The 26,283-nt window shown below is 49.6% G+C and overlaps 1 protein-coding gene across 2 annotated transcripts in view; it reads left to right on the top strand.

Annotated features, from left to right (window-relative positions):
- The first annotated feature begins 353 nt into the window (after positions 1–353).
- The window catches only part of SEPTIN5 (septin 5), a 48,173-nt gene continuing 22,243 nt past the window's right edge, over positions 354–26,283 (top strand). The window contains exon 1 of one of the 2 annotated variants that reach the window (XM_074921197.1): positions 354–489. The gene's annotated coding sequence lies outside the window, so the exon portion shown is untranslated. Of the gene's footprint in view, positions 490–625; positions 634–26,283 lie in introns of those variants that run through there. The other variant, XM_074921196.1, reaches the window with a different exon arrangement.

Here is a 26,283-nt window from a genome sequence, read left to right as displayed (position 1 = left end):
CCTCATTAAAATGTTTGAATGGAAGCAGAGCACAGTACGCTTGCAGTATGATTCAGGACTTCCCACTGTCTTCTCAGGCGCTAAATCTGGAAACCCATTTCCTATTTATTCCGTTTGTGTTTGTGTTTTCTGAAACGGTGTGTCCCTCCTCCCGGCTGCTGCCTTTCTGCGCGAGAGCGGGGAGCCAGCGCTTCCCGCGTCCGCGGCTCCCGCGGGCCGTGCCCGGGCTCCCGCGCTGGCCGGGCCGGGGGTCGCGGCCGGGCCCGGCTGTCAGGCGGCGGGGGGCGGGGCCGGGGCGGGGCGGGCGGCCGCGATTGGCGGCGGCGGGGCGGCGCGCACGGCCCCTGGCTCCTTCAGACGCGCGCTGACCCCCGCCGCGGGCGCTGCGGCGGCTCCGGGCGGGCAGGGCCGGCACCGCCAGCACCGGCACCATGAGCACCGGCACCGTCAGCACCGGCATGCGCTACAAGAGCAAGCTGGTCAACCCAGGTGAGGCGGCGGGGACGCGCGGCCGCTGCGCCCCGCGGCCCGGCGCAGCCCTCACGCCTCACTCTCTCTTCTCTTTCTCTCCCCGCCGCCGGCTCCCGCCGCGGGCATCCCGCCCCGCCGACCCGCCCTGCAGAGGAGAAGCAGGTAGGTGGCTCCCCCGCCGGCCCGGCCCCAGACCGGGGCAGCGCGGCTCGCTGCGGCCCCGGCCCGGCTCGGTCGGGCGTTGCTGCGGCGGTGGGGGCTGTCCTGCTACCTGGGCACGGCGCCGTTCCAGCCCGCGGCTGGGCGTGCTGGCCCTCCTTTCGCTGGATTCACCCGGGAAATAGGCGTTTTGCCTCGTCTCCCTGGGTGTAGGCTTGGGGGGGGGGGGGGGGTTCGGTGCCTTTGGGTGTGTCGCGTAGCTCCGGATGGAGACGGGCAGCGCCGGGGCCGGCGAAGGCATTTCGGTATTAGGAGCACGTCTCCCCGCCGCGCTCTCCCCCCGCAGCACAGATGCGCGGGCACAGCCCCGGTCCTGCCCCTCGCCGCTCCTTGTTGGCGTAGCAGATCAGCCACCTCGCAGGCGGCCGGGATTTGGGCGTTAGGGAACATCTGTTTTGCTTTGCAAAGCAAACAGCTATTTGGAGACAGGGCTTTTGAGTCCTGGAGGGAGAGGGGGGTGACGCAATCGGGTGACATCGACAGGTTTTTTTGTTCGCTGTTTGGTATTTGGAGGGATTTAGGGTGTTTGACAGGGAGAGGAATCCTCCTCTCCTGAGCTTGAACGTCTAGGTGAGGGATTATCAGCAGAGTTCCATGTGTTCCTTAGCGCCCGTCACCATGATATAGGCGATGTCTGCTGTAAATGTCTAAATGTAAATGAGCTTCTCTGTCTCACAAGGGTGGGGATGGAGGCGATGGTTAACAGAGCAGGGCAGCGCGATGAGTCCCTGCGATGGGAAGAAGTCCACCCATTCATTCCCAGCCTGGCTTGCAGTTAGTTGCCTTTGGGTCCAGGCTTTCTCTGAGGCTCTAATTCCATACTGCAGCAAACACCTTACCCACCGAGTCAGTGGTATTGCACAGCCTTTCTGGACCACATTAAAGCAAACTAGTGCAGTAGCAGTGGGCATTCACGGGGCCACTGCAGGAGATGGTGTTTCCCTTTATAATGCGGACTCGGGTGCTGTGGAAAGGTACCATTCGTTTTTGTGAGCTTATGATTGTAGGGATGAGAGGAACAAAGTAAATCCAGGGGTAATAGGATAATGGGGTTTAGTCAGGTGCATTTTCCCCAAGCTGCTTAGAGTTTTGCAGTTATTTGCTAGTATCGCTGTTAATTCTTGGTTTATTTCTGGGGGGAAGCAATCAAGAACATGTTCTGAATTTGTAGAAAATTTGGTGTAAGCTGTGAACAGGAGAGGAGATTTGTAACCCTCCCCAAACGTCCTATTATTTAGTTAATTTGTTTTTTAAATAAAGAGGGAAACAGGTTATGTATAAGGCTCCTTTCTGCTCATTCCTCAGGGGAAGAAGTGAGGTAGAGATCAGAGTAGTCAGCTGTAGATACTATCTTAATCCCTGAAGGCCCTTGTCACACTGCATAGTCAAGAGTGGGCTGGAGTCTGTACCCCAAAGACTTCGTGTCTGCAGGAGAGTGTAGGGTTATGTTGGGGCAAAGGAGCTCCTACCTCAAATACATGGTGTGTGCGTGTGTATCCGTGTAACTTATGCTGCAAGCGTGGGTCTTGTGTGACAGAGCACAGTTCATTATGAATTTGTGCCAGCCATGTTACTTGTGGAGGGAAACCAAGCTTGTGAATACAAAGCAATCTGTTAAAAATAAAATGAACATATGCAAACACAAATTATCTTTATTTAGCATTCTTTGAGAGCAAGAGTTTTCTTCCCATGACGGCTTGTTCCAATCCACTTGCATCTGGCAACAGGTAACCATTTAAAAGGTTTATTAAAGCTGTGGTTTTTGCTTGAACCAATTTTCCAAAATTTATTATAAAAGCTATTTTTTATAAATAGTTGAGAAATGAAGTGAGTTTCTGAGAAGGCAGTACAATAGATTACATGTAAGTGGAGTAGTCTTCAGTAAGATCTTAGTAATATCAATGACTTACCAAGTCCAAAAAATGGAACAACATGCTGTCAAAGAATGTGTCTTCATCTTCCCTCATGGCATAGTCAGGGCTAATGCATTTTCTGGGCCCAGGGGACTCTGATTTGCAGGTTGCACTCGTAATTGCTACCATTTATGAAGAAAAAATAACAGTAGGTTCTCCACCTGTCTGATTTTGAAGGAATGACCTCTTAATTAGTGTATTTAGCACTGAACTCGCGTGCACTGAAGTCAGAGGAGGTTTGATACAGGTCTCCCATGTGCAGAGCATCCAGCTTTTCAGGGGGAAGGGTTGTGGTTTAAGAACCTGGACGGGGGAACCAGTTTCTGGTCCGAAGCTCTACAGCAGATTGTCTGGTGAGATGAAGCTCCTCGGTCTCATTATACCTCGGTTCAGCACCTCTCAAAGCGAGATGATTTCTCTCCTGGCAATTTGTATACCGCTGGAGTGCGAAGAGGGATTCTTGTGGTGAAGCTGGGTAGGCCAGTGAAGCAGTGACTCATGTCTCATCTGCAGAAGAGTAGGCCCAGTGTAAGGAAAACCTAGCAATTTGTCGAAAGAGTATTGACTTGAGAACCAAACGGGGCAAGTGCAGGGGACGGATGCTCTGCCAAAGCCTGAGGTGTTGCTGTGGGAGGAGTACAGGTGAAACCTCCCAAATAACCTAGTTAAACTGGAGTCTCCTGGCACACTCCTGCAGAAGATGCCTCCTAACTCGTGTTGTTGGCGTGTGTTTGTTTGGGGTGTTACCTTGCCATGTTTCTGAACCTGGCTTCTGCTCGCTCAGGCCCGTGTCTCTAATGTTCTTTGAAGTCATTGTTTCTTTTTAAGTCAGGAGGATGGGAACCTCTCCTTCCCAAATTGATCTCTCCCCACCCCATCAACTTGCAGAGTTGTTTGGGTGTGGGAGCAGAGACTATCTGGTGGATCCAGTTCTTTCAGTGGATTTGAAATTGCAGGGCTGTGCCTTTTGCATTCAGCTTGGTCCTTTTTTCTACTTCAGCATATTTTGAAGTGGTCTGCTTGTCAGTAAAAATATATATGGGGGGGTAACGTGTATAGAGGAGATTCTGTGCAAAGTCATTGCAAGGCATGGAGAACTCCTGAATTCATTGCCTTTGTGTTTCAGTTTTTGAGAATCTGGGGTTTATATCTCAAAAAATTATAGTCAAACTCCTTTGTCTTTTTTTTTCTTAGAAAAAAAAGAAAGAAGCAGAGATTTCTATCACTCCTGGAGCAGTAGATATTACAACAGCAGAGATGTCTTCCATTTGAAATAGCAGCTATGCCAACATAGAACATGACTTTAAGGTCAACCTTCAACCCCAGCCTTGCCTACCAGTGGCTGATGGAAACCCCCAACTCCCTGTTAATGTGTGCTGGCCCGTCTTCTCCTTTTCTCTACTGTGCTTATGGAGAGATAAGCTCAGATGGGCTTACAAGAAAGTGTAGCCCCTGAAAAAGCTATGCTCTGCACAGGGCAGAGGTACCCAAGATACTTGTACGTACTGCTCTTGACACACTGAGGACAACTCCAGCACAGGCAGCTGCTGATGACAAAGGGCAGATTAAGAGGAGGGAAGAGTGGAGATTCCTGTGTCTTGAGCTGGTTGAGGATGACTTTAATGTGACCCTCAATTTCTGCATAGATACCTATGTGGTGAAAATTGATTAGCTGAGTATTGTAAAATATGTGATGAAAAGTATCATGTGAGTGGTAGGTTCCCCTGTACAGCAATTGTACAACAAAGACCAGAAGCGGATCTTGGTCTTTACAGAATCCTCTCAAAGTCTGTGCTCGAGCAGCTTGGAGGATTTGTATCTGCATTATATGTTTGGGGCATTGCCATCTTTCACCTCAGTGTTTTCCTTACAATAACAGTTCTTTATAATCTTGCGACTAGAGGAAAGTTCTTGCTTGTGCAGGAAAGTATGGAACCTGGAAGGTGAACAGAGTACCAATGACTTTAATTTTCTCAAAGTTGAGTGTTATTTTATAGTTGTGATTCTTTGAGTCATTGGGAGTGGCAATACGGTTCTGTGTTCCTGTGCTGTCTGTCATGCTCTGTATCAATTCAGACAGGGTGGTTGTGGTGAGGGTTTTTTTTCTCAGAGAAAGCAAAATTATGTTTGCAGCTGGCATGTGGGATATTTCACCACAGCTGGATAGTCTCTCACTGTGTCATAGATCGCCCTGGGTGAGGCTGTTTCTCTTTGACTCCCCTTGTTAATGTCTCTTCCAACCTCTGTGTTTTCCAACCCTGGTCTTGCATCCTGGCTACCAAGAGGCGCCTGCCAGAAAGGGAGTAGCAAATTAGTCACAGAATCTGGAGGTAAATACTGAAAACACTCTTAAAGCAGCACCTCTCTGCTTGTTTTTCTGATGTCCCAGTGTATCTTGGCCAGAGGTAGCATAGGAGTGGAAGCTTTTACTTCTCTGTAAAAAGCTTTATGTGGTTCATGAATTTTTTTTGGCCCATTTCAAAAGACAACGTTGGTCCCTTGCCCTCCAAACTGAGCAAAGGCTCAGTGCTCAAACAGTGTGTTGGGAGCTGGGTGGGACTGCAGCAGGTCAGGAGGTTCGGCCCTGCCTGTCCTTCTGCTGTGCATCTGTCTAAACAGTCCTGCTGCAGGAGGCCCCTGCGTTGCACAGATGGGCTATTCTGGACTGGGGAGGGAAGTCCACCCTGGGCACTTTGACTTCTCCCCCCCCCCCCCCCCCCCCCTTCCTTCTTTGTCTGCTTGACTTCTTGGAAAAGGGCTGTAAAAAGAGGTCAGCACATGGACTGCGTGGTGAAACAGAACTGCTGGAGAACTGGGCACAGAATCTGCTGCCTGCTGCTGTCTCTCTTCAATTATTTATGCTCCAAATGGATAAATGGTCGTTAGTGCAGGGCAGGGGAGAGGTTCAGCCCTCTCAGTGCAAGCAGCAGTCTGCAGTTTATGAAAAGAATTATTTCCTGCATAGGGATTTTTGTCCCTTGAATTTCCATGAACTCTTCAGCTACCTGCACGCAAGCCCAGAATTCTGCTGCCCTTGAGTGAGTCATGTAGGGCTGTTTTGGGCACATTAACCAAATATTTAAGTGTGATGGATAATGTGGTCCGATCTTTGCTGATGCTAATGAAGTAAGAGCAACCTCCATTTAACAAGAGAAGCTTGTGACACTTGCTCAGATGGACATCTTGGAAATCCAGGGGAGGCTCCACCTTCAGCCAGCTGATTGCTTACTGTGCCAGGCCAGGTTGGGTCCCTGCTGTGTATCTTTAGAGTTTTGCCAAATTACTTTTAAATGTTCAGTCCAAGAGGTTTCCCTAGCAGTTCTGGGACACCCCACTGCCCACAGTGGTGACTCCTATCACCATGCTGCAGCTATTGCTCATATGTGCTGAAACCAAGCCTGGAGAGCTCTGTTCCACCTTTAATACTTCAGGCACTTCTTGCTGAGATACCTCTTGGCTAAGCCAGGAGGGTTCCTCCTCTGTCATTTCTCTTTCAGTTCAAGTGGCTTCTGTGTTACTTTTTTCCTGGATAGCAGAACATGAACTGGAGTGTACCTTCTTTGCTCACCTGAAGAGTTTTCTTGTCTGACCAACACTAAGACTGTCCCCTTCTTCCCCAAAGCAGAGATTTCCCTGAGACAGTGAAACCACACACAACAATCCTCTAATACTCATGGAAGAAACATGTGGCATCTCTCATATACACTGTATGACTTCACATTTTTGTGAAGTGTATGCAAGTTTTTTCATAGCATACTGGAGTAATTCCCATGTGGGCTGGATTTTGTCTCTCTGTGTGTGTGCGTGTGTATGTCTACAGTGTGGTTAGCCTTGAAGTGCAGGAAAAAATGTCTGCCGTTACACATTCCTTTTCTCCCAGAGAATTGTCCCTCAAGCTGTGAAGAGGTTTGCAGTCATCTTGTTCCCACGAGGGTGTTCAGGAGTTGGATTTGTGTGTGGTGCCTCAGAAAAGCTGGGATCAGATCCCTGAACATGTGCTTGTCAGTATGCATGCTGCTGTTCATCCATGACTTGGTATCCCAGGAACACTCTTTAAAAATAATAGTGAAAGGTGAAACCAAGTGTGCTCAGAGGAAGGGTTTGTACGTGTGATGCTACCCATAGGGGCTGGGCTGCAGAAGGCGAAAGAGATCTCCTGTTGTTCCGGACTCAAGGAAGAGTCCTTTCTGTTTGGAAGGCTGAATGGGTTAATATTCTCAGTTCCTTCTTTTTTGTGTGAGTGTATTTCCAGTGCATTAATTGAAATCTCTTATGGCCTATTATCATTCAGCTCCAGGCTGCTGTGCCTTCCCTTGGTCTGTCCCTCCCAGCCCCACCCATGTGGCTGGTACCCTCAGCAGCATCACAGCAGCCACGTGCGGGAGGTTGGCTGGGAGAAGAGCATGCTGGAGGGCTGCAGGGCCTGGTTGCTGGTGGGCAAAGCTTGGCTAAGTGTTGGCCAAGAGCTGAGGAGGAAGTGAAACCCTGCACAAGCATCTGCAAGCGTGTAATGCCAAGGAGGAAGGTGGTTTAGTTTCTGGCTTCAGTACAACTGCCCACTCCTGTAGTTGGGAGGGGGCAGGGAAGAAAAAAGAGAAGTTGAGGCTGAAGTTCATCTCTAGGAGAGGGACATAGCTATGCTGTACAGGACAGCACAGTGCAGGGATGCTCAAGATGGCAGAAATCTCTCTGGATACAGCTACACAGCCTTCAGATTGCACCAGCCTGGTGCCGTGCCATGGCAGCGAGGGCTAAGGGAGGCTCAGGGCTAATGCTCAGAAGTGCAGCGTGCTGTAGAATCACAGGCTGTGGTTCATGCTAGCTTGGGACTCGGGGGGGGTGTGAGCCATGTAGTTGTAAGTCAGTCAGAACTGGGAAGCCCTTAATAGAATTTAACTCCGTTTTCTCACTCGCCTCTTAAATTTGGGCTGTTTTTCTGCACAGTGGCACTAGGTGAGAACAGTAACAGCTGGTGCCAGGACCGAGGTGCACCCTGAAGTTAGCTCATGGGGAGAGAGGAGCAGCACGGTGGCTGACACATCCCCGTGTGCCACTCTGGTGGCTGTACTGTGTGACTGCTCAGAGCCAGGGAGCAGAAGAGCTGAGGTCTTTCACTTGCCGGCTTTGTTCAGCTCAGCTCGTTGCTCTTCCTGGGAACTTTGGGAGTGCCCTGCTTGTTTTGAAGCTTGTTATCAAGTGTGTTCAGGGTGTGTGTATGGAGCTGGGATGGCCTGTCTCTGCCTGACCCCGCCTGGGGCAGCTGGTGCCTTTCTCCCAGGATGACTCCTGGCAGGGGGAACCGGGAGCTGGGAGCGCAGGCTGAGCAAACAAACCACAGGATTTTAAGTGCTAGCTCCTGGAGACTGGCCATGGGGAGCGAGCCCGTCCCAGTGACCTCTGGACATTCTCAGTGCAGAAGCAAGAGAGGGGAAAAAAAGATCCACTTGGCTAACTTGTGTGGAAAAGGGATCTAAGGGCTTAACGTCTTCCTTCTGCTTCCTGTGAGGCAAAGCCCATGGCGATACAGATGTGGTCTGGGCTCCAGTGACTATGTTTCATTTTTCGTTGCAGACCCCCAGTCTTTGGAGCTGTGTGAACACACATGAGAGCGCAGGCCAGGCCTTCTACTGCTTTAGTTTGTATTGCAATTATTTTTAAGATCACTTCCCAGGCAAGTCACTTCACTTTTGGCCTCTTGTAATGTCTCCTGGCTATTTCCTTAGTGTGGGAACTTTTCTAATCCTGCCTGCCGCACTGAGCTCATTCTTGCTGTGATATGTATACACATGAAATCTCTTTAGATCCTGTAGTCTTACATCCACTTTTATTTTCAAATAAATTGCATACTACATTAATTATATATTCAGGTGAAATATGAGTCACAAAGGCATCTGCTATCTCCCTGCCCTATGTATGCGGTCTCCTTGGCTGCGCTTTCTTTTTGGTTTAAAGCTCTCCTGAGTCTCTGCATTGGGTATTAAGTGATATGAAGTCCTGGAAATGTAGATAAGCAGTATAGGAAATGCCCATCTGGACCAATAGTAATTTCCCTCTGCCCAAGGCCTGCCATAAAAAATGTCAAGGAGGTTTATGGCTTTTAGGATCCTATAGATTCTCAGAGGTTCCTGCTGCTCAGAGGAGCTGGTGCTGGCTGGGATCAAACTAATAGAAGCATCACAGCCTTCAGGAGTTGGTATTTACCTTGTTTGTAGGCAGTGGGCTGAATCAAGGCAGCAGGGGTTAAACTTCAAGTGATGCAGCTGGCCTACAGCAAAGCCTTGCTGCTGTGATTGCACAGTGCTGAGATGAGCAAGTGTGTCATCAGGACAGCAAGAGAGATACTGTCTGAGATGATCTCTCATTTCCCGGTACCTGTGCTTACAGTCCTGTTTCTGCGACACAGCTGGAGCAGTGCTCTGGAGTCCTTAGCTGGAGCACGCAGAAGGGAAACTGCTTGTGTCTCACTCCCGAGATTAATACCTTTGCTGTTTGTCTGCTTACTTTAAAGAGCTCTCTTCCCCTTGAAAGGAGCCCTTGGCAGAGTGTATATTTATGAGGGAAGTGGGTATCAGAGAGGACAGTTATTTAACAGGACCTGGTGCTTTTACCAGGCAGTTAATTTAGGCACATGCTTGGGAAGGACTCCAGGTCCACTGAGCAGCTGAACACTGGATCTGCTCTGGTCTGCTGGCAGCCTGGGGGCTGACACTTCAGAAACTCAGAGCAGGCCCTCAGAGGTGAGCAAGTTAGAGGCATGTTTTCTATGTACGCTCCACTACTGTCACACTGATCTGCTTGGGATCCTCCTAACCATCACTGTGCAGCAGGAGTATGTCCTCTTGTCACTTGGCTAAACCTCATCAGCCCTGCCCCACCACACTCAGCTCACACCAGGGTCATGGCATTTGACTTCAAAGCAATTTAAATAAACCAGAAGTGACTGGACGGAGCCCAGTGTTCCTCAGTGCCTGCTCTGTTCAGACTCCTGGTCCTCAAACAGAAAGGCTGCATGCCGTCTCATAGCTGTGTGATGGCATTATTTTCAGCAGCTCTCATTAATGTCAGTGAAAGCCTTTCTGTTTGAGGTGGTAGGGCTGGTCCTCAGCAGCTGCTTGGAGGTTCCAGCCAGTACCAGGCGTTTTGCCGTCTAGTTTGAATGGCCAATGTCATCTGAACATCTTCCTGCTTTTCCCATGGTCGCACTGTCATGGGCAGGTGTCAGTCAATAGCAAAATTGTTCTCTTGGTAAACAAGTGATGGTGTTATTGGAGCTGCCCTGCATGTAGCAGCAGCGTGGTGTGTGCATAGTGTTGCTAACGAGGGGTATCATGGGGCTTGTTTCTCGGAAAGCTTAATGAACCATCTTATGTTTCTTTGTGAAGTGTGTGGATGCTTTTTCACGTGTGCTGTTCCTGTGCTGCACCTTGTACTTTGGTACTGAAGTGTGTCCCTGAAGTGCTGAGGCTTGGACAACAGGCCCAAGCCAGAGCTGACCTATAGATTTATCCTGTATATTTTATAACTGATAACCATTGTGCTAGTTGGTGTTGTACTAGATTATAACAAACCGCCTATGTTGATGTAAAAAGTGCTGAAGTGTTGAAGTATTGAAGCCTGAACAACAGGCCCTGAGCTGAAGCTGCTAACTTAGCATGTAGTCATTAACGACGTATGTATGCTCACTAGTGAAAGATGGAGCTTAGAATATAATCAGTCGTGAGGATGAAATGCTAAAAGAATGTATCCAGCTTTCCTTTCTCAGCCTTGTTTAAGGCTGAGAACCCAAGTATTTGGCCTTGTTAGAAACTCCCTTGGTTTTCCTTCCCAAGCCCTGGCCAGGCTTTGGGTGGAATCCAACGAAACCAGATATTTTCCGCTCAAAACAATGTTGCCAGTTATTCCGGCTTGCTGATTTTTTAGTATATGAGGCTGGACCCTCTTACAGTGATTTTGGAAGCCTCACCTATGGGTGGATGCACCGCGTAGGATTTCCCACTTGCCGGGACAAGGCTCTGCAAATCCTCACTGTAACCGGGGCTGCCCAGCTACCGTGGGTCTGGAGGATGGTAAGGCGTGCAAGTGGTGATGTGTGTTTCTTAACCACTATTCTCTCTCTCATGTAGAAATGATTTTATTCATTACCCTGTAGTTTCTTATTTGTTTCCTTTAAGTGCATTGTTCTGCCTTTTCTTACTGCATGTTTTCTGCATTACTCTGTTACATTATTTGGTTATCACCAGTAAAATACACTTAATTTTTTCGCTTTGGTGTCCAAGTTTAATTGGTATCCTTAATCAGCAAAACAGTCCCTGTGAGGCAGAGCTTACAGCACAGACATGGGCATTTTGGAGGACTCGGATCCCATCTGTCATGACATTAATGACAGTGGATATCCAGAAGATGACTGGATGAGACCTTTGCTCTCGCTGGATGAGACACCCTGCATGTGCCTGCAGGCTCAGCTAATTTGTAGCTCTAGTGAATCTGTGTGTATTAGGCACCTAGAGCTTGTTCCTTAGAGGCTTAGGGCTTTTCCTTCATGACAAATAACTTTTTTCATTTATTTTTTTCAAAAAATAATTAGGGCATCCACCCACCTCTTGGCTGGCATCCTGCAGTAATAGGCCAGCATGTGTTTTCTCCAGTGGAGGAAGCAGGTCTTGCTTCATATTTATAAGGCAACCGTTTATAAATGGGGCTGAAAAGAAAAAATGATTTCTTAAAGATGGGCCATGAGTTTGGCCTGACACTGATTTGATCATGTACAGTGGGAATAGTCTGTTCCAGAGGTGTGTGGGTGAGGGAGCATGTTCCCTTTATGCACATAAAACCAGACCTCCTCCGTCCTTGCCCTGTCGCTTGCCGCTGGAGGTTAGAAATCCTCCTGTTACAGATTTTTCTTTCCCTTCTTGCCCCCTTGAGGTTGGAGATAAGAAGAAAAGAACCTGACTTTGTGTAGTCTGAGGGCATGTGAGGCTACTGTGAGCTGCAGGGACAGCCACATCAAGGACAGAACCATGTCTCTGAGTTAAGCAGGTTTTTTTGGGTTGGGCACTTAGAGTCTGCCGAATCTGGCTAGTATGGTGTGACATTCAGGATGTCTGTGAGGGGATGGCATGTTTCTGACAGGCTTGTGAGGGGTAGTGGTTTGAGATTTTACAGCAAAAGGTGACTAGAGAGTAAATCACAGAAAATAAATCCCAAGAGATTGCTGTTTGGCCTGGCAAGTCAGAGCCCAGGCTGGGAGCCCAAGAAAATCCTTCCCTGTTCTGCATGTGACGCTGGTTCTGGGATTTGCTTGGAGATGGTTATCCTTGGATTCTGAAAAAATACAAAGGTTTGACTTATGCTGTGCTGTAAGTCCCGAGAGATATTCATGGGTATCTAATCTGATTTTGTACCCCCTTCTTGTTGCTTTTGCCCGGCTGTGGCTGTCACTTGAGCTGACATTGCATGGGGGTGCTGGCTCTTCGCTAACCTATTGACTGAGCTGAGCGTTCCTCGTCCTGCCTCACTCTTTATGTCTTACCTGCGTGGCTGTTTCCATTTCCTTTGGGTTGCCTTGTAGAAACACACAGTCTAGCAAATGCAATTTTTCCACTCCATTGCTTCCAAGTTCCTTCTAACGTTGAATATTTCTGCACCTTGTGTGACCAACAACCACAGCATTTACAGTCAAATGACTTTGTCTTGTCTCATATCTTCTTTAGTCCAGTTTCATTGCTCTGGCTTCCAGAAATCCATTATAATAATTTCAAAGGTGACATTTTCATGAACTCTGTTCTTCCAGTGCCTGCTGTGTTAAGATCTCCCATCTTATATCTCGTGCTCTTCACTATTTTTGTTATTTTCACGTGGAGCCCAGAAAGAAATCCATGAAATCAGCAATACCACTAAAAATCCACAAGACTGAGGTGCTTACAGTTCAGATCAGTACTGTATTAATGAGTCACTGTTATTTTGCTGCAGGGTAAGTAGAGATTGCATTGATGACTCTGGATAAACTTTATAGTGGAAATCAAGACTGAAATAGCAGCAAGACCAGTGTCACAGCAATGTTATCTGCAAAGAACAGATGTTATCAAGAACCCAGTTTGTTCAGTGTGATTGCTCTGTGTCCCTCATGCAGTGACATTACTTATTCAGCTTGGCGCGCTAACCTTTTGTGATTGCTTTCTCACTTAGTTTTCCAGGGAAAAAATAGTTATCTTAAAGTAGAAAGGATTCTAGGAGGAGAGGGGCAATATAGTTGAGAATGCATGTCCCTTAATGACCCTCTGCAAGATGTGGGGCTTTGTTCTCTTGTTTCCTGCAGTCCAGTTGGATGCTAAGGTTTGTTCCTAAGGCTGTGATTTTTGGTGAGGAGAGTGGAAAAATGCCCCTCTCAAATCTGGTAGAAAACACCATCTCTGAGACTTAGGAGAATACCAGTATTCCAGGTCTGTCGTGGTCCAACTGGGTTGCCTGATCTGGCCACAGTAATTTATACTGAATTATCACTGGTGACATTTGCCAAAATGGCAGAGTTGGGTTATAAACCCCCATACCTTCTTAGGAAGATCATAACAGCAGCTCTGATGTTCTTGTTCCTAGTGCAAAGCTCAGTGGTGTCTTGTGACACAATGGCAGAGTTACTGGGTGTTTGCATGGTGATGGTATCTGTGAAGCCCTCTCCTGGGCCACAGCCCTGCAGTTTTGCATTCTGCCAGCCCAGAACTGCAGGCTGTGCCTGCCCCAAATTAAGCGATCCTGCTTGCAATGCCTCTGAGATCGTTGGCATGTTCTGGATTAACCACAGAGCTGACACGTTCCTCTGGTCTGGGTTGGTGGTGTGGAGATGAAAGACAACAGGATGAAACATCAGCTCTTCCACAAAGGACATTGTACAATATAGTTATTTTAAAGGCAAATTTTTTAGTTTGCAGCAGTACAAAGCAAGGGCCAGCTTTCTTTAAATATGGGTGAAAGTGCCCAAGACCTTTGAAACTGAGAGGAGCTAGGCACATCCTGTATTTTTATAAATTTGGCTCTGGTGAGCAACCTTGCCACTGTTCTCCCCACGCCATCACTCTAGCTGATATAAGCTGCTATGTAGCCAGAGCTCTTGCCACCTTCCATGAGCAGGGTGCTGCAGAGGAATTTACACACCTGGTGCCAGGTTTAGAGTTGCCTTTTATGTGCTGTGGTCCACAGATTAGGTCCTGGAAAGGGGTTGGCAAAGGAAAATAACTGGGAAAATACTGCAGGAGGTAGGTTCCAGGCTGCTCTGAATGGCCCTTTCATCTTTGTCTCAAAAAAATCAGTAAGAGACGTAGCTCTGTGCAAATGGCTTTGGAAGGATCACAGCCATGCTCAGGAGTGATTAACCCATCTAACATTTTGGTTTCTTGTAACTGTCCTATTTATCCTGCTCCAAACTCTTCCTTAAACCCCTCCTGTGCGTACTTGGCAGCAGCTGGCTGGTGGGTAGGCACTGTTTATCACACTAGGTGTGCAACTTTTTGACTGATCTGTGTGCCTGTTAGTTTTCTTGAATGCTTCCGATGGCATACAAGGGGCTGAGATTGCCTTTGTGCTCTGGTTCAGCACCCTGCACATGGGGATGTGCTCTCTGGGAGTGTGTAGCTGATAGCAGTCCACTCCCTGGATGCCAAATCCCTGGCTGAAGAGCTAGGCAGTGCTTTGCCCTGAGACTGGATGCTTCTGCATCCCATGTGCCTGTCTCCACTTCACCTAGACTCATCACAGCCTGAAAAACTCATGTAGGCTTTGCTATTGCAGATCTCTTCTTACCTTATGCAGCGTGGATAATCAAGGCTCTTCTTGTCTGGTTGAACTCCTCCCATGTCCTGCTCTTTCTGGCTGTGCCAATGACAGAGAGGATGGCATGGCAAAGAATTTGAGAGAAGTGTAACAAAGCAGCTGTTTGCTATAGCAAGAACATCTGTATTGACTGGGCTTCCTGCAGTTCAGGAGTGGGTGCTTTCACCTTTAAAATCCAACTCTAAGACTCTTGCGCAAACAATGAAATAGGATCTGCTCCCAGAGGAACAGTTTATATAGTTAAATCTAAGTATTACTGGAAAAGGAAAATACAACCTTCATCATCTCGAACTCCACCAGGGCACTGATGTCCTTACATCCATGGAATTTCTTTGCACAGAGGAAGCCTGGTTTGCCTGGGAAGAGATTTTTTCTTGAATTAGATTACTTTCTGTTGCTCTTCATATACTAACAGATTTCAGAGCATCTCCTCAGATATCATACCATATCTTCAGATCTTGCCATCCCGATTGTTTAACAGTCCCTCAGAGGATATTTCCAGCTTCTAGTTTTGGAAAATACAGGGTGTGGTTTTGTATGTTTATGTGAATCTTCCCTGTGAGTTCCTCAAATACAGCACAGTCTGATTCTTACTGAGCTGCCCTGAGTGAAGCCTTTGCTTTCAGTCGGAATGGGTTTTACCTGTATATTGAGCAATTTAAAAATAAAAATTAAAAAACCAAAACCAAACCAAAACAGAAAAACAACAACATATAGGAGAACTCTGTGGGAGTGTTAGTGCATGCCTGTTCTTGCAGGATTATTCATGTACAGTTGTTGGCAGACCAAATGGCTGCCCATTCCTGCACACAAGGAGTACCTGAGTACTGAAAAAGCATGAAGCTTATAGCAAGCAGGAGTCTTCTTCAAACAGTGCTGATGTAGGTTTTTTGAGACAGAGAGTGTGGCTCAGCTCTCCAGGGTGTCTGGGCTCAGGGTGAAGAGAACAACCCTTTCTGAATGCCTTCCACCCCAGGATCCTCAAGGGTTGGCAGGCATCGCTGGCCCAGCCCATGCAGGTGTGGGTGTTCATAGTGAAGTTCTCTCCACTGCTGTTTAGAGGTGGCAGAACTGAAGCCCAGGACATAACACCTCTGTCTAGAGGCACTTCTGTCTGGAGGCCATGATTTTTAGGAATACACAGGAGCTACTTTGATGAGTGAGTGTCTCCGCTCCTCCGTGAGTCAATCACACCACAACTGAAGCTTCCCAGAGGTGTGTGAGCCTCAGGAATCACCTTAGCACAAATGTTCAACTTCAGACCTGTTCCTTCTGTGTAGTGGTTGGTGTTTCTCATGGCAGTGGGGTGTGAAGCACGCCCTGCTCAGCTCATTGCTGTTAGAGCTCTCCTGTTGGGAGCGAGCAGACGCTGCTCAGGAGGAGGTCTGTGGCTCCTCATCTCCCCGCCAAGGCAAGCTGTCTGTTGGATATTGCTTCCCCACCAGCTCCTCCTCACCATGGTGATGACTTCTGCTGGCATCTTACCGAGTTACAGGTGTGAAAGCCAGAACTGGAAGAAAGAAGCTGGTGGGAATGCAGCCAGGTGGGAACAGCCTGTTGCTTCCTCTACTGAAATGTGTCAGTCCTGCAGCCTAATTTATTCCTAGCCCATGCTGAAGAGGAACCACCTGTACAGTCCAGGTCTGTGCCTAGTGCCGGGATTTAAGACAGGTTCCTTTCTCTGGTGCCCACTACTTCTTGTAGGGATGAAGCCCACAAGGAAGAAAGCTCTTGCTTTCATTGTGGTTTTGTCTGGTTGGTATACAGGACTGGCCTCTGGAAAGAGGCTGGGGAGCAAAATGTCCTCTGGGAGAAGTGGTCACGTTGTACTTCTCCTGCTGTTCAGCCCCAGGGGTGTCGCGTGATCCAGAGAAACTAGCACAGGATTGGCAGCGCACATAGTCCTGAGTTCCAGTCTTGATTCTGCTTGAAGGAAGTCCTAGAAATACGCAGCATGTGATCTGTAGCTGCGCACTCAAGCATACTCTGTCCATTGCATTTGCAATAGCTCCCGTTACCCCATGGTACTGAGACGATGTCATGCCCAGTGTTGCTTTGGCCAGTCGCTGCTGTGGCACACATGAGGCCAAGGCCATGTGCATGGGCTGCAGTTGGGTGGATCCAAAGAGTGTATGGATTGCAGGAGCTGTATTTGCTGAAAAAATGGCCCCACCCAATGTCCGCCATTGCAATGGGACTGGGAATTCTGGAAGAGACCCACAGAATTCCAGTGCCTTCCTGTGTAGAGCAAAATCTGGAGTGAGGGGGGGAAAAACCATGACAGTGTAGGACAGAACTGTGTGACAGTGATGTGCCTTGGCCATTACTGCTTGAGGCCCTGTTGGGTACTGTGGTCAGTTTAGTGCTTCCAAGAATGAGACACTGACTCATCTGTGGTCATTGTGTGTTTAAAATGATGCCACTAAACTGTCAGTCTGGTTTCTCCTGGCCAAGTGTGACCATTGCAAGGTTCTTTTCCATAGGACTACCCTATGCTGGTGACCTGAATTTCCATCCTCCTTGCTCAGCCTGGTTCCTCAGGCATTGGATTAAGTACTGCCTGATCCCGGTGGGAGAACCTTGCTGCCACCTTGGCCAGTGTGGCCAGCTGGACAGTAGAGAATGGGGCTGTGCTGGAGAGGCCCCTGGGGCTGTGATGTTGGTGCTCAGTGCTGCGTGGATAGGATCAGTTGCCAGTACAAACCATTTCCAACATGATGTGCGTGGGGAGAAAGAGTTGGGCTGCTGCAGTGCAGGCATTTGAAGACCAGCAGTTGGAGCTGGGCACAAGGTGGAGTGGTGTGGCTGAGCTCGTCTGACAGCACCAAGCTGCAATTTCTCCCTGCTGCTCTGCTTGGGTTGAATTTGGGGAGCTGGGGGTCAAGTGTAGTCCCCTGCAGCTTGTGCTATTTAACTCAAAGCAGTTCCTGCTGGGTTTGTTCTTGTAGGGGAAGGAGGGAGGGTGGAGAGTTTGGATGGCAGTTGACTGGCAGGCAGAGATTAATGAAGTGTTGAGCTCCTAATAGGGAACATGCTCCACTGATTTGGGTTTCCCTCCCCACCCATCTCGCTCTTTTCGGTGTGACACAGTCTTGAGAGCAGCTTGAGAACGGAAGTGATTTCAGACTGGAGGTGACCTCATCCGTCTCCAGCTCTGAGGTGGAGCAGCAATTGGAGCCATGGCCACAGCTTACACCACTCTTTGAACAACACAGGCGAGGGGCTGCAGCTCTGGGGAGGGCCCTGTGCTTCCTAGTCAGCAGAGTGCTCTGGGCATGTACGGGGTGGGATCTCATCTCGAGGCCTCCTGCAGTCTGCCAGCCAGCCCCCTGAGTGTGGGTGTTGGTAAGATGCAGCTCCAGCCCTGCGAGGTCCTGGCATGTCGCCTCAGTTACCAGGATCTAAGGCTGCTCAGAGATGTCTGAGCTGTTGTGCTGCTCTCTTTAATGGTTGTGACCCCTGCCAGGAGGGGCAGGGGGGGTGATGTGTCCCCTTTTATACTGGTGGAGGGAATGGCCCCGTGGAGGAGCAGCACCAGTGTTGGACAAGAGACCTTTCTGGCAATGGCACATATTGGAGCAGTTTCCTGATGGAAAGTTCAGGCCTGTCCTGCAGGGTGCTGAGCTGTGCCCGGCTGGAAGACGTGCTCAGTGCAGTTGTGTGTTCGTGCAGGAAGGTGCTGAAGGTATGTGCATGGAGAGGGAGCCTCTGCTGGCATCTTTGTATCCAAGGGCCTACTGGATCAGTAGAAAAGAGGATCAGAGCCCTCCCGGAGGCTTTGCTTTCTAGAAGCAGAGATGTCTGTGGGAGTTCTGAGGATCTGGAGTGTGGGGTGGGAGCTGACTGGGGTGTCAGCTCCAGGTCCCAGGCAGTGGTGGGGAGCTTGGGAGACCACAGGCAGACGCTGCTTGCAGAAATTACCATAGAATTATTCTTCCTGACATGGCAAAGGGCCCTTCTTCCTCCTGCCTTGATGTCTGCTACTCTGAGATGGCCAGGATTTTCTCTTGCACAGTTGGAGCCTGGAGTCTTTGGACTCTGCTGATGTCTAGCAAGCCCAGCTCTACCCTGGCTGCTGAAGCTGGTCTGCCAGGCGCAGCTCTGGACTTCAGTAAGCGACTGTGTGCTTCAGTAAGGACAGCTTCCAAGTGCTGTCTCACAGCCATGTGGGAGAGTCCAGCCACTTCCTCTTGAGCCTAGATGTCTTCTGGCGAGAGCTCAAGCTGAAGAGATGCTGGGCTGTGGCAGACTATGGGTGGGAAAATAAAAGCAGTCTTTTCTCATGTCCCTGTGGCTGTGTGGCTGCAGAGGAAACTCCCTGTAGCTTGGTAGGCGGTATAGGAGGGGAATAAGTTCACTGGAGGAATTTGCTTTTCTCTTGGCCTCATCCCAGGTGGTATCAAGACTCTTGCTTGGAGATAAATGCCCTCTCACCACTGCTAAATAGGGAGAGTTTAACCATTCGTGGGATCTGGCAAGAGGCTTTCCCCAGCCCTCCTGCCCCTTTTCCCTGTTGCACTGAGAGCAGGGACTGGAAGCATATCCCATCATGACTGTGTTATGGTGAGGACAAGAGTTTACAGTCCCATTTTCCTCCTTCCTGCTTCAGAGTTGTCTCCATGCCTGTATGCAATGGAACAATCTGAAAGTGCATGGACAAGCAGGGATTTCGCACAAAAATGTCTCCTTTTCTCAGCATCCCACAACTGTGCCCATGACACTGGAGTGCAGTGGCAGGTGACTGTGGCTGGCTGGGTGACAGGAGCTCTGCCATCTCTGTGAAAAAGGGTTTGGGTCAGCAGAGCCCCAAGGAAGGGTTGTGCTGCTGTCAGTGGTGAAGGACATGTGGTGCCAGTGTCGCTGCTTGGCAGGGCTCAGGATCTTGGCAGTCCCCGGCCATCTGTGGCCTCCTGTGTTGAGCCCCAGCAGCATCCAGAAAGGGGCCATTGAGCCCCAAGCCCTGCCTGTTGCTGGAGTCAGGAGGGCACAATAAAGAAGAGGTGTCTGAGCGGCAGCCTGGAATGGGCTTGTGTGTCAGGAACAAATGAGCCCTTGTACCAGGCACTGCCTTCAGCGGGAGGTTTGTCAGCTCTGGAGCTGGGATGCTAATGTGGGGCTCTGTGCCCAGCCCTGCTGCGCTGCTCCAGACCTCCCCTGGTTCAGGGCTAGCCAGCAGCCTGGTGGCAGGGTCGCTGGTTCTTCCTTCGCTGTGGGAGGTCTTTGCAGCAGGTCCTGCTTGCCTGAGCAGGGCTTTACCCGGTGGGCTGAGTAGCTGCAGGAGGCAGGACTCTCCTGGCCTCTCAGGTCCCAGTGTTCAGCAGCCTGCCTGCTCTGTGCCATGTGTGTGGCCTGAAGCTGTGTGTGTACAGGCTGTGTGTGTTCCCTGCAATGCATAAATCCCCCAGAAGTGGTCTCAGGGTAACTGGGACAGGGCTGAAATGGACCAGGGATGGCAATGTCACTATATCTGGGGCTTTGAGGAGAAGTATGCCTTGGAAAGAGTTCAGCAGAGCAGGGCTGAATGGAACTGCTTGACAGTATGTGACAGCAAAGCAAAGTCAGATTGGAGAAGTGAGGGAAGTTCCTATGCTTGGGCTGTTACACTGGATACACTTGTTAGAGGAGGATATGCTTTAGAGAAAGCTGACTTCTCCAGCTATTGAGAATGGACTCGAGGTCTGGCCGCTCTCCTGTCTCAGGTTGCAGCATCGGTGCCGCACTGGTGTGGTGCTGAGCGTGGCTGTTCCTGCAGGAGCTGCTGCCAGGAGGTTCAGGGCTGCCACTCCACAGTGGTGGTGGGGCATGCGAAACCACAGGTGAGCTGAGAAGCTGGTGGTGGGAATGGGGCAACAGGACAAGATCATGTTGGGAAGGATCTCCTCCATGAAGCTGTGTAGGATGCTCTAGGCTTTTGATTTTGTGGCAGTTTTGCCCAGCTGGTTGTCACTACTACAGTCTCCCAGTGTGCTGCTGCTGCTACATTTTGTTCATGGTATGTCCTGGTGTTTAATCCTTTCTCACCTAAAAGCACTGTGCTCCAGGAAAACTTGGTTCACTGCTCTCCAAGCAAGACTATGAAGATTTTGTTGAGAAGGAAAGGAGAACTTAGTGCATGTTCTGTCACTCTCTGCTGAGGTTGTGAATCCACCTGAAATAAATTAACGGTCAGAATCCAGTATAGCTGTTAAGCGGGTATTCTTTTATTGACAGCGCTGGGGTCACCCTGGGGATTCTCCACCATAAGGGCTCCCAAGAATTAGTAAGGGACATCAGTTTACAGACACACAAATCACACATATTCATTAGATCCCCTAGAAAGGGTGTCTTATGATAATGAGCTCCCAGAATTCATCTACATAGTCCAGGAATGTGTAGTGAAAATAGGGTGAGGGTCTTCAGTGGTCGAGGTAGGAAGTAAGTAGTCTTCTTCACAGTGTTTGCTAGTTCACTCTCTTTCCGGAGCATGCGCTGTGAAGTAAAGTCCAGGTGTCTCCCTCCTGAGTCAGCAAAATCAGTTTCCCTATAATAGGGTCTCTGTGTCTCTTTGTTAGAGCCCCGCTTATCTTATTCTAGTAGTTGCCCAAGTGTCCGCTGAAGGCCTTGAGTCTGCTATCAGTGATTTACGTAGGGAGCCTAATGAGAGTTTCAATCTTACCTAAATAGACAAAGGGACCTCGGGAAATAGTTGAGAAGTCAGGAGTCCTTGAGAAACAAATGAAGCAAAACACAAGCAAAGCTTTAAAACAAATGAAGCAAGGCACAAACAAAGCTTTCATATATCACATCACAGGTTAGTCTTAATAATTATTAGAAATTCATTTGTTTGATCTCTTTCATTCCCTTTCACGCTACAGGCACCAGTTCTTCTAAAAGGAGGAATCACTGAGGGGAATTGCAGGGTGGGGGGGAAGGCTGAGAGGAGCATAATGTTTCTTCTGACTCTGAAAAACAGTGTGTGCTCAGAGAGGAAGCAGTAACCACAGGAAGAGGGTAGTTGCTGAACGCAAATTGCCAAGAATTAAGCAATCTGTTTCGAAGCATGAAACCTCCTGTTGAGCAAGAGGACTATTTTCCCTCCCAAGGCAGGTGTGACTGGTAAAACGAGGCAGCAGAGTCCTCCTCCAGCAGTTCAGCTGACAGACAGGGCCAATACTTCCTTAGCCCTGCCCACACAGGGTGTCCCCCATTTTTATCCTTTTCCTCCTCCTGATTCTGTTTTCAGAAGCCGCCTAGACACTCCCATACTACACGCTACCATTTTTTATCTCCACTGTCTGCTCTATGCTTTTGTGCTGGTTAGGGCTGCACTGGCACTGCTGGCACGTCTTGCTGCTTTTTGGGGCAGGTTGGTTGTCCCAAGCAGAGCATACATTAAAATGAATACATGAAAAAGGTATCTAGGCAACGATTTCTCTGCACGGTGTGATCTCTGCACAACCTTGATATAGAAGGACAGCCCGGTAGCTGTTAACTTTGGGATTGTTGCTTATTAGTGGCAGATTGCATTTGGCTTTGTAGAGGGCAGACCAAGAAATGTGGGAACAGCTTCATCAGTCCCTCCTCTGCTAAGTCAGTGCAGTTGTGCTGTCTGCTGGGAGCAGGTTCTCTGTGCCTGCAGGGAAGTGGCCTGTGGGTGGGTGTATGACAGAGCTTGGTAGCACAACCAAAGTGGGAGGGCTGCTGTGCCCCCCAGGTGTGTATTTTGCACAGAAGGGAGGTACTAGGTCACTTTGGTGAGGGTGAATTCCGACTGTGTCTGTCCCAACTGGCTGACTGTTCAGGAGAGCAAAGTCTCTCTAGAGTCCTTTACGCTATAGCCATTCCTGTGAGCCAGCACGTAAGTGGAAACAGATGGTGTCATCTCAGCGGTTAGCAGGAATCTCTCACTGCTGCAAAACTGCTAATGAAGTTTGGGGCTGGACCGAAGCAGAGCGAGGCTGCTGCGCTGACAGGGCATGCTGGCTCACGGCTCTGTGCCAGGGTGCCTGTTACTGCCTCTGTTGCAAGAGCACTGTGACTGTGAGCTGACCTCCCCGCCCAGCGAGCTGTGGTGTTTCCTGTAGCAGCCTTGGAGAGAGGGTGTTCCTTTGGGTACCACAGAGCCACTGGGACCTGTCAGTGTCCATCAGTCTTGGTAAATAATCCATATGGTCACCACTACTGTGAGTTCCAGACCCCGCATATCACACCAGTATTATGGAAGGGCATGTGTAGCTCTCTGGTATCCAGCACAGTCTCTGCTAAGACTCTGAGCCAGATACTTCTCTATCCAAGTATTTTGCTTTATTTCACTACAAACTCAGACTAACTATTCTAATTTTTTCCCTACTTGTCAGCATCTCTGATAAGGAGAAGCAACACTCAGCAGTTGCCATTACCCTTAAGCTTGGAAGAAACTTTGTTTAAATTCCCTTTGACAGCACAATTTGATTTAGATATTCAGTGACTTGAAGTTTTCTCTCATCATCACAGCATTTAACAAAATGTGAAACTCCAGTCATGCTGCAAGGCATGGAGAAGAGGTGAGTTGTGTAGCAGAGGTGTAACCAGGCTTGGTGTTGCTGGAGCAAGTAGATGGAGGAGAAGGGGAGAAAAAGGTGTTGGAGAGCATCTCTTGTTTCCCTCTTTGATTATTCTGACAGCATCCTCCCAGCCTCAGCCTTGGTGTCTGTGCTAGCAGGCTACAAGGAGCCAGTGTGAACGCTGGATGGCTGCACAGCCACAGGGAACTGGGGAACAGTCTAGTCCCCGGCCTCTTTCCACTGGCCTGAGCCGCACAAGCCTTGGGCTGTAAAGAATGTTAACAGTCTTTGAAGTGTGGGATGAGCGCAGCCATTTGCTGCCTTGCAGCCCTTACCTTTGCTCTTCTTTCGTACAGCAAGCTGCTAGGCTTTGTATCTACCTGGCCAGTCCCACAGCTGTGTTGGTGGCCCACAACACAGCTGTGCTGGGGACCTCTCTGGGTCAGCCGGGGCTGTGATTCCCTTCGGGAACACCGCGCTGTGCTGCCGCTGTGCAGCAGCAGCACTGACCTGCTGCAGTCGCTGGTGTACATGGTGTGCCAGGCCCTGGGAAGCCCAGCCAGGCCGCAAATGGTGGAAGAGGCACCAACTGCTCAATGGCTGCAGTGTCTCGGTCCTTGTGGCCAGCAAGCCTGCCAGCAGCACACCTGGGTAACTTGCAGTGCTTGGTGGGCAGCCAGCAATGGGCTGGCATGGATCTGGGGGGAGAGAGTCAGCAGCAAGCTCTTGAAATCTTCTGAAAGTCCTTTCAAAGCCCCCTCCATGGGCAGGTGACAGTTTGGTTTTTGCAGCCAGGTGGAGAGCAGAAACTACCCAGCCTGGGCGGTGATGCAGAGCTGCTGGAAGTCTCTTGATGGTTTGCACTGGAGGATTGTGAGACTTGCAGTGCTCTGCATGGGCTCAGGACATTGCCTGTGGAGAACACAGCATGTTACAGGGTACAAGAGGTCAGAACTGACAGATCATCTCTGAAAAACCTCAGTCTATACATCTCCTGTGAGGGGTGATCTGTGGGGGAGCTGTAAATCCCAGCAGGATAACTCCTCTGCTGTTGTCTGTCAGGTGGAGATGATGTGGCTCTGCATCTCTGCAGGTCCTGGGGATGCTTTTGCAACCATCAGGACTTCAGGTACAAGTACTGCTTCCCAGGAAGCCCCTGCTTAGTGTCAGGGGAGAAGGACAGACATCTCGTATGCTCAGTGAGGATCTCTGGATGCTTCGCCTGGGCACACACTCTTTCCCTTTTCTGGGAAATCTGAGACAGCTCTGTGTTTATTTACCCCATTTTTGTTGTTGCTCCATCTCTTCCTCAGGTTTCCTGCGGGAGAGTGTTATGATCTTTTCCTGAGAGCATCTCACACCACTGCTAATAATCAGGTATGCTTTTTTTAGGCCTTAACCGAAAGGAGTGTTCTACACTCATAAATAGAGGTGTGCTGCAACCCCACTGTAGCTGACTGCTTATTCCTGCTGATTGGCTAATTGCTTCCAGTTGCCAACATCACACTCATTTGAATCACATGCATTTTTGGTGTCATTTGTGGAGAAGGGGCAGGGTGCAGGTATGGGAGGGAAAGCTGTGTTTGCCAGGCTGTAAAGGACAAATGCTCCTGCAATGAAGTACTGAAATTGTTGCGCAGTTCATTCTGCTGTTTATATTGAACCAAGAGCAACATCCAGGAGAGGAAGGGAGCAGAATTTCCCTCTGACTAATGCTGCTGGATTGTGCAGAGCTGCAGGGGAACTGCCAGCCTGAGAAACCATCAGGAGGAAAAAGGAAATGGAAAGGGAATCTAATTATCTGCAAAGACAGACACTAGTCCCAACACAGGCCCCAGCCTTGGGCAGACTGATGTGGGCAGTGAGGTTTGCACAGTCTGGTCATATGGTGGGGCTGGGAAAAAGGCTCTCGGGGCTCCCTTCTGGGATGGCAGATGGTTGAGTGCTCGTCGCAGGGAGCTGGGTGAGACTGTAAGCCACATAGCTGCCTCCTCTGGGGACACTGCTCTGTGCTAGGCTCCAAGGGACAGCACTTTGCAGCCGGCTACAGCTGTGTCGTGTGTCGGTGGAGGGTGGGCAGAGCTGTGCAGGTGCAAAGGGAGGAGGGTAAATGCCTGGCACCCTCTCAACAGGCTCATCCTGATCAAGTGGGCTCGTGGTGCAAGCCCAAGGGCAAGGGAAGGAAGGTGGAGGTGCCCGTGTGCCTCTGCCATCTCCATGAGTGTGCACAAGGACTGTGCTTTGTGTTACCGCAGTGTGACTGCATGGGGGCAGCTGACAGCGGGGAGGGAGGCTGGGAGGCTAGAGCCTGGGGGGCTGAGCACCGGATGGAGATCTGCAGCAGACCCCCTAGGAAGGAGGAGGTGCCTCTACCTCCTTGCCACTGAAAGCTGCAGTCTGTCTGGCCTTGAAGGGTGCAGTCTGCAGCACTTTTGGGGGTTATTCCTCACACAGGCTGACTGGCTTTCCTCTCCTTGGGTGCTTACCAAGGACTGAAGGTTGCTGTAGAGAGTTGCCTTCTTCCCCTTAACTAATGGAATTAAAAATGATCTGGTGAGCTAAGAGTGGGCTTATTCTCCTCCCTTGTGGGCATCAGCTACTCCTAAAGTTATGTTAATTATAGCTGGGAGACCCAGACAGGTTGGGAGCTGTCCCAAGACAGTTGGCTTTTTTTCTCCCAGTGTTGTTTTCAGAAGCCTGCTGGGAGGACAGCAGGGATAAGAAAGACCTCTTTGCAAAGCTGGGAGTATCTGTGAGATGGACATACTGGGGATGAACCAGGAGCATCCCTGCTTGGGTGGAGCATCCCTTTTCCAGCCTCCTTTGTCCACTGCCTTGCTCTCCATGGTCTGTGCTCGGTGCGCTGTTTGCAGCTGTGGTGCCCCAGCCTGGACTGTCTTCCCCGACGATGCCCTTGGACTAGCCCCCACTGGACCAGGCGTGGGTGTCTCGCGATGCTCAGAGGCCATGATGTCCTCTCCAGTTCAGGATTCAGCCTCTTTGGTAGACAGGCCTGATCCTGCATCCCTTACTCACGTGAGCAGTCGTCTCTATTTCAAAGGGACTACTCGGTGAGTAAGGATCGCAGGATTGGGACCACTACCTGTAACTTTAAAGTGGACCTTCTGTAGGATCCTGTCCCCAACCTTTTTCTGTTCATGTATGTTAATGTGCATCAAGAGCTTCCAAAACTGCTGATGCTCTTGTCATTTGGATGGAGAACCTGAGAGCTGGAGAAGCAGTGCTCTTCCATTTTGGAGGATGAATCACCATAATTTTCCACCCTCTTCCACCAAATAGCTCCCAAGCCCAGCCAGCTTCAGTGCCATGGAGCA

Source organism: Athene noctua, chromosome 17, assembly GCF_965140245.1.
Source record: "Athene noctua chromosome 17, bAthNoc1.hap1.1, whole genome shotgun sequence".
Classification (NCBI taxonomy): domain Eukaryota; kingdom Metazoa; phylum Chordata; class Aves; order Strigiformes; family Strigidae; genus Athene; species Athene noctua.
Note: the sequence above shows the minus strand (reverse complement) of the source record. Positions and strands in the feature narration are given on the sequence as shown.